This window comes from Branchiostoma belcheri, unplaced genomic scaffold (assembly GCF_001625305.1).
Source record: "Branchiostoma belcheri isolate BF01 breed outbred unplaced genomic scaffold, Haploidv18h27 scaffold350, whole genome shotgun sequence".
In the NCBI taxonomy this organism is placed as follows: domain Eukaryota; kingdom Metazoa; phylum Chordata; class Leptocardii; order Amphioxiformes; family Branchiostomatidae; genus Branchiostoma; species Branchiostoma belcheri.
Window position 1 is genome coordinate 7,867 of NW_017803966.1, and position 15,308 is coordinate 23,174.

Genomic DNA, 15,308 nt, shown 5'->3' on the forward strand with positions numbered 1-15,308 from the left:
AATTAGATTATGGTCGGATTTAAATTTGTCCCGCAATACAACATTTTGTTACTCATTTTAACACGAAAAAGAAATCAGAAAATAGTCTAATCTACTAGCGTGGAGGCCGCGACGCCAGGTGTAACGAACAACATTTGGATTTCTGAACCGCCATATATCATGCAAATCAAATTTTCCTTTTAACTCAGAGATCGCTTCCAGTGCATTAGGATGATAATTACGATGTCGAACACCCGATCTGTCCATTGATGCATTTTGCACAGTGTTGAAATCCCCAACAACAATCAAACGTTCATCACTTATCTCAAAAGTATCTATGACTTGCTCAAGTTCCTTAAAAAAGGCAGGTGAGTCGTCATTTGGTGCATATAAATTAACAAGACAAAATTGTAGTCCATCTATCTCAATATCTAAAATGATCCAGCGCCCACTTTCATCAGTCTTGACCTGATGAACCTGAGCGCTGGCGTTATTCTTAACTAAAATAGCCACACCTCTTTGATTAGAGGTACCATGCGAGAAGTATATTTTACCACCCCATTCGTTCTGCCATATTTGTTCATCTCTTAAGGTTGTATGTGTCTCTTGTAAACAATAAATGTTGTAAGGTTTGTCCCTTAACCAAGTAAAAAGTCCCCTCCGTTTATAAGCATCTCCCAGTCCATTACAATTATAACTAGAAATATGACACTCTACCTTAGACATGACTTCTGGGAAAATAAACGTCTCGGAGAGGAAAGCCAGGAGAGGTCATCGGGGCGTCGGATTGAGTTTGATGTTGATGATCTACAAAGGAAATAAACTTGGGGACAATTTGCCATAACACTGAGTTCAAAATCAAAATGATTCAAATAATCAAAGCAAAGCAAAAATTAAATAGTATAAAGCAAAAAGCACTTGAAAATAAGGTTAGACATGTACTCAAACAAGAATTACGTACAAGGTACGTATTGATCAAACATGTCTGGAATCTTGAAATTTTAGCCATAAATCTGAATATTTTTTTTAGAGTAACTGAATCATATAGCTTGACAAAGTAACAAAATAATTCATATGATAATTCAATTGAGTGCTTACGGTAATTCAGATACAAAATCGTATCAACAGAATCATAACTTATATAATGATATTTTGAACACAAAAGTTCTATATAGTAATTAAATAAGATAACAAAATAAGATGGAACATAATAGTAATCTGTTACAAAATCCAAACTGATTGTTAACAGAGGATAATCAAAAAGATCAAGTAAATCCTTCATTTTGTTCAAAATTATGCTTAAATCAAAAACTGCCTCAATGTATTGACAATATTTCATCATCATATCAATTTCTGTGGCTGAATATACACGTGAATCAGGGAGGGCTCTATAACAACAACTGTAACACAAAAACGAAAATAAAACAAGAAAATTGTTTGGCTGAACCATCAACCAGGCACGTAAAGGACAGCGCTACTCCTAAGCTTACAATTAACAAAACACGCAATCTATACTAAATAAAGATCCATATTTCTGAGAGTTCATCAGATACATATGTTTAATACGGAAAATGAGTCCCATGAAAAACACACTGCCAATTCAAAAACAGTGTCCACAAGAAGAAGACCATCACATTAGCATTATAATAATGGGCGCGCTCTGAACAGGTGAGAATTCTTCATGTGTAGAATACAGACCTTTCGATACGGAAATCGCATGTTCTACAAAAGATCAAAAAGGGCTTCTACACACCGTCATCTAACTAAGCTGTAAAACTAAGGCAGGTCTTCAATACAGACTTTCAGAGAAGTCACATGTAAAACAATCGGCCAAAACAAAAAGTCTACAAGGAAGAAGATCATACATTAGCATAATAATAATGGGCGCGCTTTGAACAGGTGAGAATTCTTCATATGGAAAACACAAACATGTCGATACAGAAATTGCATGTTCTAGAATGATCAAAACAGTTTCTTCTACACACACAGTCATCTAACTAATCTGTGAAAACTAAGGCAGGTCCTCAACACAGTCAATGTTCTTGGTTGTCTTGTCCATCAGAGTTATCATGATCCTGCAGTTAGCATCCACCCATGTGTCTCTGATCCGACCTTTGTTCTTGGCAGAAAGCGCCGCTGAGAAGATACTCATGTTCTGTCTGGTTAAATCCGCCAGGACCAGGAGAGGCTTGTCTTGCTCATCGCGCTTGCCTTTCAGCTTGCTCCGTGCACGAAACACGCGGTTACGGTCTTGCCAGGATACAAACTTGACCAGCATCAGCCGCGTAGCGTTCTCCTTCCTAGTGCCGACTCGGTGTGCGCGATCGATGCACTGCGGCTGTAAATCCAGGCCGAGTTTAACTCTGCAGAAATTAACAACTTTATGCACACACATCTCCCCAGTTTCTTTGTTAACCTCAGGGATGCCACGAATGCGTAAACTGTTCCTCCTGGTATACTGTTCCAGAGCGTTAATGGAGACGGAGTTACTCACAACCTTAGGTGGGAGGGGGGTATCCTCCATGTTTTGAATTTTCTCTTCAACTTGTTCTATCCTGGACTCCAGTACTCCCTGTCGCTGTAGCACCCGTTCCACATCTTCCCGTAGAGACTGTACGTCTCTCGCTGTAGCCATGTCATTCAGCTTTTCGTGAACGGGTTGAAGCGCGGCTTCGATTGTGGCTTTTAACTCGTCTAGAAGCTTGTCCGCCATAGCGTCTTCTCCGGTCAAACGTGTAGAACTGTTCAAATCGTCACTACCGGACCCTGAGCGACGTTGACGTTTTTTAGACCGTGTCTTAACCATTAACCATCCGTCTAGGGACATTGGCAGGGTCTTTAAACGTCGGTAAGCGTCAAATAAACGGATCGTAAGCAAAGGGTCTGAGCGCAGAAAATCCACCTACTGCACGACGACCGCCATCTTGGATCCCAAATTTGTCTTACCGTTACTTTTAAAACTTGAATTGATTTTAATATCATGATTACTATTCTATGTTTAGGCCATAATGATTCGATTATATGGATGTCATCCTCTGAGAACCTCGTTTGCATCCTCTGAGAACCTCGTTTTCGTTTTTTTGCACCTATAAGATCATAAACTTTGAGAATGGTAGTATGCAATGACTAATTGGCCACTTGTGTTTAGTTGTTGTACGCTGACACGATGACGGGTCCGTGTACATCCGGGTTCTGGAGGTGGATGGTTCTGATGCTGATGGCGACAACTGCATCTGTCACTGGACAAGGTAAAAGCTCATGTTTACATTTTCTAGCTAGATTTTATAGTCTAGGAGGAGAAAACTAAAGATAATTATGTTAGGCAATTCCAAAGACAACAAGAAGGTAAATTTCCTCTTCGAGATGGCAAAATAAACACAACGAGTCGTCATTTAGTATCCAAATATTTAAACGTCTATTTGTAGGTATATAATCAAACTAATGTAAGACTTTGTATGAAACAACAAGTCCTAGGTCTATAGCATACTAACTTAGGAAGTGTATCCTTTTTCCATAAGATGATGGTCAAAGAGGTATATTCATTGTAACTATGCATGATGTGGTTTATCTATACGGTTATTGAAAAATAAGAGGGATTCACTCGTAAGAAAATTTTAACTCTACTACTGGATCAGTTAACGGATTTTTTATTTTTCATTTTCCGGACGTTTCGAGTGACATCCATCACTCTTCTTCAGCGTCACAATGAACAGAGAACCGATTCACTCTTATATACACGTAACTAGACCGTGAACCACGATGGTACGAGCGCGGAGTGAAGGAGGCCATCTATGAGCGCATCTACAACCCCGCCCTGAACAGGAAGGGGGGGCTGCGCATAGAACTCTCAAGCACATGGGAGCCCGCCCTGCCACGGCCCAAGGGACAGTAACATTTCCTATGGTAATTTCTTACCATAGGAACCTTCCTTACATGACAAAGACTCTTACGGTCGTTGAACAGGTTTTTCTAGTTCTAATTACCTGTATATTGAGTGAACCGTTCTTTTACATGATAAAGCTTCTTACGGACCTTGTTGTTTAACCGTTTTTTCTAGTTACTTGTATATAAGAGTGAATCGGTTCTCTGTTCATTGTGACGCTGAAGAAGAGTGATGGATGTCACCCGAAACGTCCGGAAAATGAAAAATAAAAAATACGTTAACTGATCCAGTAGTAGAGTTTGAATTTTCTTACGAGTATCGTTTACCTGGATGTCTAACCTTCATCAACGTATTAAGAGGGATTTACGTTGGGGAATTTTTTTTATTTCCTGGGCATTTTGAGTGTGTCTATATATATATAAATATATATGTAGCTTTTCGGAATATTTTAACTAAACATGTTAAGAGTTACAAGAAAAAGATGGGTAATGTCACTATATCATAATTCGCAATACAGGATACCATTTCCCCTTCCTGATAGTAGTGTATAGTCCACAGTGCCAATGTTTTGTAACAACCATATAAACATCATTTTACATATACAAAAGTTATTCTGCTAACAAGGCACAAACACAAAAGGTGCACCAACGTGACGTATGAAGCCCAAACTTGTTCTTGAGTTTGGCCTCGAAAATGGTAATCTCCCTGCCAAAAATCATAGACGTCGAATCATGCCTTCAAGAGTTATACTGCTAAATCCGCAGTCACCCACAATACGCGGAGATAATTTCATTATCTTTCTGACGAAGACAACAAACGAATGCAGTTCAGCTGTTGAGCAGGTGTCTAATGTGTTAATCCAATTATTTCAGATTAGACAGGAGCAATGGACGTATTCGGACGTCATGATGTTCTACTTGCGTACTGCTAGACTCTGGTGCTTATAATATATAGGAAGGCTACGCAGCTTTCTCTTACCTTTGAATTGACTGTAACTCCTGCGTGTCAGTAGTTGGTGATTTCTGTTACTAAAGCATATGGAAGCCTTTCTTCTAAGCGTAACTATATATCAAACCTTTTTTGATATTTTCTTTTATTTTATTTTACAATTTGCTCCTGTTCACAATATACTCTTTCTTCTATCGTTTACGTAGCTTACTTGCTGCTATTCCTATTATTTGGGGTCGTCTTCTTGTTCTAATCACGTACTGCTACACTCTGGTGTAGATTACAACTAAACTTTATCTAAACTTCTAAATTTACAGTAACTGGTGTGCACAAGGTATAAGAGAGCCTTCTCTCTTCAAAGTTGATATACAGAATCTCATTTGTTTCTTTCTTATATTTCATAATTTGCTTAAACTATTCATTTATTATATTAATTACTTGCAACAAAGAAATCTCTATCAATGGCAATCACTCGATATCTTTATTTGCAATCAGATACAGATTCATGTACAGGTACATATTCATGCACAGATACAGAAATATCGCGGTGAAAAAATGGGTAATGTGACAATGACTCAATTTGCAGAATAGAGTTCAATGCGACAAAGTTCACTTATCAATTCATATGACTATTAAAAGTGTATCAATAACCCTTACAGTACATCGTGTCTATGCCAAATCTTGTATTTCGATCTGCAGCTATGTTTATACTACGTACACGTTTTATTGGGGGAGGGGGGATCTGAGAAACCGTTGTCTGTAAACTCTTTCCACACATAACATCTACACTAAAAACACACATTCGTATAAACTTACCCTCATCACACACTTTACATGAAATTATTAATGTTTTTGACAAGTAAACTGTTGTCTCTTGATTGGTTGGCAAGATGTACTGTATTATGTCTTGTGATGAGACCAGGAAACATCCTGAGTTCCGTACGTACGAAATAAAGCGGAGTCATGGGGTCACATATCTGTTGTCTGTGTCTTTTTTCAACTATCCCTGACTGTAACACTGTTATGTCCGGCATTCACATGTCTTATGGTGGAAATCATAGTCGTAGGCACCTTTTCCAGTATATAATGGTTTCTGTAAAATACCATTCGTATCAGGTACAGCCATTGCCATTATGGCCCTACCACGTCCCAGATGTTCAACGTATGTGCGAAGTTCTGAACATTGCAATAAACCATTGGGTCTCTAGGTGGATCTCTTTCTGTTGCCTCTACACAAAGTCCGTTTGGTTTGGAACTATTAGGGTATTATGCCACCTATCGCTTCCATTTAAAAGTCCAACCTTTGAGATTTATTCAAGAACTTGACTTAACTCAACTTAACTTAATGACCACCTGGCCATTGATATACACTCAGTTAAACCTGTACTAGTCACAACTCTACATAATGACAACCTGGCAATATAATATGACAACTTTTTAGTGGTCCCTTAGATAATTATGTACCGGTGCAATAGCTCAATTGGAGTTCTCGCTTTGTAACCGGGAGGTCGTGAGTTCAAACCCCGGCCGCGTCATACCAAAGACTTTAAAAATGGTACACACTTCTTTCTCTGATTAGCACTCTTTTTGTGGTCTTTTTGAATAGGTCACAGTTGTTTCTTCTCCTTCCGAACATATGAGGTAAAACATGGTCTATAAAGGATGCATTTTTGTTGTTGCAACCTAGTCATGAAGCATTGAGGCAAAATTCAGCTGTTAAAATGTGAAAGCTGTTGGGGGAGGCGTAATTTTCACGTTCTTAAACTCTCACGGGAGGCACGGGAGACCTTTCCTTTCTTCGATAATTTCCCAATTGGCACAGACAATAACAGTGCTGTTCATACTGGCCACCTGTCTACAATAAGTCTTTTTGTGGTCTTTTTGAATAGGTTTGATTATACGGGTGTACGAAAATTTCGTTTATTATGGGTTCACCACACCACGAAGTGGTGGTGAACCCATATTGCTTTTTCTGATGTTTCTTCTCCTCCTCCTTCTCCTTCTCCTGCCATTTTTTAAATGGATTCAGCTTCTTCATTTTAGGGCCCAAGGTCCTGAAATTTGGTATGGAGGTACAGTGGGCAAATACCCCTAGGCGTTTTTTAAATTTTTGTGATACAGGCTTTTAGAATGGTTTTATTTGAGTTTTTTGGCTGTGTTATAGCAAATGTATTACTGTGTTAGTGTGCCGTGTTTACCACGTCTGGGCATGAGTCATCACAATGGAATGCAGGGCATCAACCAATAGGCATGCAGCTTTCCTCTATACTTCTTGCTGATTGGCTGTTGGGATTTAACTTGATTAACACCTGCACAGAGCATTTCCACCTGCACAGAGCATTTCTTGCTGATTGGCTGTTGGGATTTAACTTGATTAACACCTGCACAGAGCATTTCCATACTGACAGTATGTCTTTATTCAAGTGTTTTGGTAGGTATTTCAAGCTTTTCTGCTCCAGCATTGGAATGCAGGGCATGAACGTTTTTTTTTTTTTGAAAATCAACAGTTTGCATTATGCAATTAAAAATCCTAACCAATAAAGTAGGGAATAGCTATCCAACTGTTGTTTTAGTTGTATGTTACTTCATATTATAGTTATATCAATGTAAATCATTGTTTTCCCTTGTGTTTCTCATTCTTTCCCTGCCATGTGGTAAAATGTGGTGAACCCATCGCTATATTTGCTCCAAAGCAAATATTGGCCTTTCTAGTTACCCTCCATGAAAATGGGGGTACTGTTTTTACTCCGTTTCATGTTTGGTCTGATATCTGAAGATCGGTGAGAAGGAACTGTACGATATTTGGCAGATTGATGGATGGGGCCTTGGAGATTGTGTAGGTTGACTTTGAGCCCCTGGTGATTGACCTTGGTACTGCAGTTTAATTTTTTTATTCTGTTGTTTGCGCGTTATGGACTGTTTGTGCGATATTAAGGTAGCACGTAGTTGTTATTACCATGGTTTAGTGGTTTAAATTTGGGCTTCCTAGCTGTTTGCGTTTGATATTTACAATATGTTTGAAGTTGGTCTTTTTGTGTTGAATGTTTGGAAAATCTGGTGGGTCGTTTGGTATAATATTTGGTATGTGGGTAGTTGTTGAGTCTCTTTGCGTTTTAGAGTGCATTAGCAGGTTGTCGTACATTTTTATTGCTTAATTTAAAAGGATTTTAATTTTTTTCACCCCTACTTCATAATAGGATGGTCTGTTTGACCCAAAAGTTGGGACAGATCTAGAGTGTTTTTGTTTATATACCTCCAGCTGGCAGGCCAGGCTGAGGCAGCCCAATCTATTTTTACCCCTAGACAGAGACTGAAGGAAATATAGTCCCGTTGAATGGGGTGCTTGAGAGGTTATTGACCTCACCTCTTCACTATGGTTGGTTGGCTGGTTTTATTATAGGTCTGTTAGTGCTGTTAATGATATTCATGCAATATAACGTCAAATTACATTTAAACCCATCTGCCTTCTTCTAACCATTCTTCATCTTCATCTGAACATACCTTCCATATACAATGAATACAGGTGATAACATAAATAAAACCTTACAACACCAACCTCCTCCATGGAGGGAAGATGTCCCTGACTTCTCCTTGTTTACTACTGCTTTTTCATTTTGCGACTGTGTCTTTCACATTTCAATGTAAGTATATTTGCCAATTGAAGCTACACATGTAAGTTATTCTATTGTCAAGTGAATGAAGACCTTCATTGTACGCAAATACCCACTGGGTTTTATACAGGTCGCAGGAAAGACGTCAAAGTTTGCAATGAATATATACAATGTACAACCTAGAGCTAATTTATGTACTATGGACATATAGTGTAATAATTACGATAATTTGGCTTCTTCTCGCTTCTTAGTAACGATGTAGATATAAGTACAGATGTCAAAGCTATTACGCGTTTTACCTTCTATAGCCTGTATGCCAGACTGTTATCAGGGCCAGTACATGGTTCAGCTCCTGTGCCAGATCCTCGTCAACAGTAGATTAAATAGCTCTCGATATGACTAAGTTTTTTTTGTGTGCAAATCGGCCTGATTTGAACTGAATGGGGTCTGCGGTAGAACGGCCTTGGGAACTTTTTAACCCTGGAGCCGAAGAGCTAGTCTGTCTAATCTCCAAGCAGGTCATACAATGGCAAGGCAGTGCCCATTGGCAATCGATGGACAATGGACAATGCTTTGGTGTCTGCCCAATGAATACTGTCTTTGAATTCGTCACCGTATAATCTGCTTGTGGATTACCACGGGACATTGCCTTCGCCGGCTAATTGGCCAATTACGCTCTGCTCACAATACACCGCATTGACCAACAACAATCGTTAATTCACGGTGATTAACTGGCTAAGTACGTCGTACTGACTCCGGGTGGCACTATGATACCTGGCCAATCTCAAACCTGTCATAGCTGACATGTCAGGGTCGTCGGTTGCAGACTGGTGTACGAGGGTGGATCAAAAAGTTCTCGGCCTCACCTAGAAAATAAAGGACAAACTCCTATTCTTTAGTATAACTGTATACTATGATGTCTTACATCACTGCACACAAAAATTCAAATTTCTATATTCATTAGTTAGCACGTGACGCCCCGTGAAAATGGGGCGGGTGAGGGCAAAGTCACAAAATGGCCGCAACAGAAGCGTGTGCTGTGATCATGTATATCGATAAAAAGGGATGTCTCGTAAGGAAATCCATGGACACATGGTCAGGACACTTGGTGATGACTCTCCTTCTTATTCAACTATAAAGAAGTGGGTTGCTAGCTACAAGCGCTGCAAGGTGAGTACCAAAGATGAACATATGTCAGGATGCCACAAATCAGCACCATGGACAATCCAGTTGAGGCCATCCATCACATGGTAGTAAATGACAGATGTGAGACTGTCCAACCTGTAGCAGAGTCTTTAGCCTGTGTTGTGGCTCTGTTCACAATGTTTTGTCAGACATCCTGGGGATGAGCAACCTGTCTGTAAGGTGGGTGCCTAGAATGTTTTCTGAACATCAGAAGTTAAACAAGCTGGACATTTCAAGGAACGAATTCAGTCCAATCCATGCAATTACCTCAAAACATTTTTCACCCAAGATGAGACATGGTTTCACCACTTTCACCCCAAATCAAAACAACAGAACAAACAATGAATGAAGAATGTTTCCCGGCCCCCAAGAAGTTTTATCGAGTTTCATCCGTTGACAGGGGTTTTGTCTCTGTTTTCTGGGACAGCAAGGGAGTAATCATGACTGAATACCTGTGAATAGGTTAAAACATCAATGTGGAGTACTATTTAACAGAATAGCAACAGTTGAGGACAACGATCAAAGAGATAAGGAGAGGAAAGCACCGAGCTGGCGTGATGACAATGCCCCTGTCCACACAGCACAGGGGTCCGTGACAGCAGCAAACGAATTTGGCTTTGAAGTCTTACAACACCCTTCCAATTCACCTGACCTAGCACCCTCGGACTTCTACCTATTTCCTAAACTGAAGTTCCACTTACGTGGTAAACGTTTTGATGGTAATGATGACGTCATCAGTGCGGGTGAGCCCTATCTGGGGGCTCCAGATTCAACCTTCTTCCACAAGGGGAAAACAAACCCGGAACATCACTGGACCAAGTGCATTGCAGTTAGAGGGGACTATGTTGAAACATAGTGTAAGAATTTTTTTCTGCCACGACGTTTTCTAGGTGAGGCCGAGAACTTTTTGATCCACCCTCGTATGTCACAGTTGTTTCTTCCCCTTCCGAACATATGAGGTAAAACATGGTCTATAAAGGATGCATTTTCGTTGTTGCAACCTAGTCATGAAGCATTGAGACAAAATTCCTCTGTTAAAATGTGAAAGCTGTTGGGGGAGGCGTAATTTTCACGTTCTTAAACTCATTATTTATGGATCTAAAATACTTAAATGTTACTAACGTCTTCCTCTTGACATGTTTAGCATGACAATAAAATACCCAAAAATGCACTTTTTGTGCCAATAATTTCTACGGCCACCCAACAAGTGGCAAGCCGCTAGACAAGACACGTGTCAGACACGCCTCTTGCCTACACCAATACTTTACTACTTTGTACCCCTCCTCTATTGATAAAAATGAACTTTCCTTGAATGCGTGGCTGGGAACCGTTACCCTTGGTAAGACAGTACAGAATTGCATTACATGATGGAGTTTACTTCGGTCTTTGATCCGCGTGGTAAGAGGACGCGTTTTCTTGAGACCAATTCGAGATATCGGGCGATCGGTTCATACAGTAAAGCTTAACATTATCATCTGACGTAGGTCAAAGCCATCCGTTGCTTCCTCGTTAGAGAATTGCTGTACAGACCCACTAATCTTTAGTTCCGGTATCTGTGCAGGCGCCAGGTGTCACAAGGAAACGCGACAAGGAAACGATTTGTAATTAGGTCCATTACGGGACGACACAATGTGTGTGTCCTTCACCTTACATGTCCTGAAGGGGAGAAAACAGCTGTTTAATGGGCGGGAGGAACTCAAGCAAAAAGCCACCGATCACCCATTTTCAGTTCCTTCGCATCGTAACATTTTCTAAATTACTTAAGATGCATAACTTCTTAGTATGATAGTAGTGATAATCTGCCCCTTCCCTATCGTCTTTCACACTGTAAATGGCTTAATTGTGCTATATAAATGCTTCAAGGCCAGGCTGAAACAAAAAGAGGACATCCTTTGTAACGTTACTGTCCTTCACCTCAAGTGTCTTGAAGGGGCGAAAACAACTGTGCAATGGGGGGGGGGGAGGAACTGAAGCAAAATGCAACTGATCCGATAGGGAAACAAGAAGTAGAATATGCTGGAGAGTATGAAAATGGTATATTGGATATATACATATGATATCATGTGTTGTGATAATCTAGACGCATTTGCTGCCACCTGATTTGAATGCACAGTCAGTGATTTTTAAACACTTGGTCTGTAGGTTTCCAACCAGGAAACTAAGTTGACTTTTAAATGCAGTGTCACACCACCGCATTGAACCAATCACAATCGTTGCTTTGAATGACGTTTTCGGCAATCTAAAAATAGTATGGTATATATACCTGAGCACTATAAAGTTGGAGAGTGGACATCTAGCTGGCATAAACCAACTTTGCTTCACCAACAACACTGAACCAGTAAGTACCATTCTTTGTCCGCTTTTCTTTTTTATTGCACCTGCAATATTAAACTTACAACTGACAACTTTCCGTATCTTTTCTACGGCTGAAAAATCCGAAAAATGATGACTCTTTCGTAGACGCTGACTTGGTCAGATTCAGAACTTTTGGGGACGACAGACCGGGGATTATTGCCGTGTCTGCTTATCTAGAGGTCCGAGCCGAGGTTTCCTGCCATGTCTGTGCTATACGCTTTTATGATGTTTTGCCGAAGCTAAAGGCAACCCTGTGTTTACCTGTTTTGATCGCACGTTTCACCACCCCACCGCACAGCTTGTTATATCGTTCTGTTTAAGACGCCGAGATTTCTCACCTATGTCGCGGTCAAAGCCTCTCTGTCCAGTGTAGAACGTATCCATGAGATCATATTAGTTCCTTTTTCTTAGTGACGTTTGACTTAAAATAGCGTGTTGGCTCCGACCTCGTACATGTATATGGCCGCCCCCTTGTAATGTCCAGTAATTACGACACGCTTCAGAAATCAAACTTTTTCATTGATTTTACTGTCAAAGCCTGAGATTTGACACTCACTTAGGCCTCGGTCACAACCCGCCGTACGTGCTTTTTCTCCGTACGTTGGGAGTCTACGTCTGCTACGTTTTTTCTAAAAACGTGGGGCAGGAGTGGCGTCTACGCACGTCACTCGCACGTCACTCGCACGGTTGCGCAAAGTGTAAGAGTGGGGTCTGCACGCCAAGTCTGGCACTGAGCGGTTGCGTGCATTGTACGTTGCGCAAGTGGTAAGTGAGTTGTACGTGCTTACAACGTACAATCTCTGTACGATTGCCACTTTACCGCAAGGAGGCCGTACTCACACGTGCGTCTTACGCACGGTACGTACGGTGCACGCGCGTCGCTCGTACTCCCACGCACGGGTGGTGAATCCGCAGACCGCACGTAGAAAAAGTTTTACATGCACTTAAAGTTCTACGGCGTGTCTGCGTTGCTCCCAAATCCGTAGGATTCCGTACGGAGGCGATACTCACCACGCACGGATGCCCTACTTTTGCCCACGTTTTTGCACGTAGACGGCACGCAGAAGCACGTACGGCGGGTTGTGACCGTAGCATTAGGTAGATGGTTTGTAGGTTGTATTTCTGTGGGCACCTCGATAAATTTTTGTCAAAGGAATGACCTTTTGAAATTTAATAATAGGCTTCAAACACGAGCGCTTCATTTCTTCATTGTTGAGAATAAATAAATGAAAACAAACTAACCTTTATACCCTGTGTCACCCGTACTCGCACGTATGAATGGTGAATCCGCAGACCGCACGTAGAAAAAGTTTTACATGCACTTTAAGTTCTACGTCGTGTCTGCGTGCTCCCAAATCCGTAGGATTCCGCACGGAGGTGGTGCTCACCACTTGCGGATCCCCTACGTTTACCCACGTTTTTGCACGTAGACAGCACGCAGATGCACGTATGGCGGGTTGTGACCAAGGCTTTACCTTCTCAAAGTCAATTCGAGGCTAGCTGAAGCTTAGATGCGTACATTATCAGTTTGCCATGTATCGTCGAGAATCCCTATGAAAATTGAAAAGTGGACTTCGTGGAGGAAACTGGCTAGAAGGGTTCGCGTTCGGATGTTATGAAAAAAAAGTTGTTTTCGTGTGGTCTAAGTGGCAGCGTTCTTGTTTGACAAGGAAGGGGCAAAATACAGACAACCTGACGGTGTCCTTGGGCAGATTTTCCTTTCAGTTCGTTTGGCGCTCACGAATCATGGCACCAGTTAGAAAACCGATCAAGACACTGTAGGTTTGCAATTCAGGCAGAACTCTGTTTCAAACTTCTATTTGACTGGCTAAAGTTTTTTTTCGGGAACAGAGCGTCCTCCTGGTGAGAATATTTGGAAGTTCATGATATTCTTATTGCCTTAGTACGAATGACGCAATATAAAGCTTGCAGCCACTTCAGGCAATCCCAAACATGAAAATCATTTGCTATGGGCACAACATCTTGTGCAGGAGCTATATGTTAGAACTGAAGGCATTTTCTTAAACTCATTATAAAACTGTTTTAATCATAATTTAGTTCCTTCTAGCTGACAATTAGTAATAATTCTCTGCTAGAAGGTAGAAAATCAACATTTCAATGTAAGTATATTTTCATGCAAAGCTACTCTCCAAGACTTCTCCATTGAGTCTTGGGAGAAGACAGCAAGCGACAGAAGTAACTGGAGAGCAGCGATACACACAGGGACAGAACTGTTCAAAGCTGCTAGAGAGAGCAGGAAGGCAGATGCTAGGAGCAGACGAAAGGGACTTGTAGAGAAGAGCACCACACAGGAGTACTGTTGCCGACTGGAATCCTAGAAAATCTGCTAACTTTGTCATTGAAGAAAACGTTATTTCTGATTTTTCCTTTGAAGCCTGTCAAAAACGCAGGGAATGCCATTTCAGAAGGTTCTATTTTTTAAACTTTCCACAGGAGCATGCCCCCGGACATCCCCCACCCCACCCCCGAAACCTCACCTGGTCCCTCAAACAGTACAAAGAACGCCTCCATTCAAAACTTTGGCTATGGGCATGATTTGCAAATGGAAGCGATACATGAATACTTAGTGATGCCATTAATATTGCCAAAGCGATTGCGCGTTTTACCTTCTCAGGGACAGTACATGGGTAAGCTCCAGTGTTAGACCCTCATCAACAGTTGAATAAATTGCTGTAGCTAGACATGACGAAGTTTTCCTGTGTGCAAATCGGCCTGATTTGAACTGAGTGGGGTCTGTGGTAGAATGGCCTTGGGAACTTGTTAACCCTGGAGCCGAAGAGCTAGCCTGTCTAATCTCCAAGCAGGTCATACAATGGGAAGGCAGTGCCCATTGGCAATCGGGGGACAATGGACAATCTTCTGGAGTCTGGCCATTGAATACTGCCTTTGAATTCGTCACCGTATGATCTGCTTGGGGATTAAGCCTGTATACTACAAGACTTTGCCTTCGCAAGCTAATTGGCCAATTACGCTCTGCTCACAATACACCGCATTGACCAACAACAATCGTTAATTCACCGTGATTAACTGGTTAGGGACTTCGTACTGACTCTGGGTGGCACTATGATCAAACTCAAATCTGTCATAGCTAACATTTCAGGCTCGTCGGTTGCAGACAGGTGTATGTCACAGTTGTTTCTTCCAAACATATGAGGTGAAAGATAGTCTACAAAATGTATTTTTGTTGTTGCAATCTAGTGTAGCATGCAAGCTAAATTCATCTGTTTAAATGTAAAAGTTGTTGGGGAAGGCGTAATTTTGACGTTCTTGAACTATTTATATATATAACTCTATATAACTCTATATATAACTCTCTCTCTCTCTCT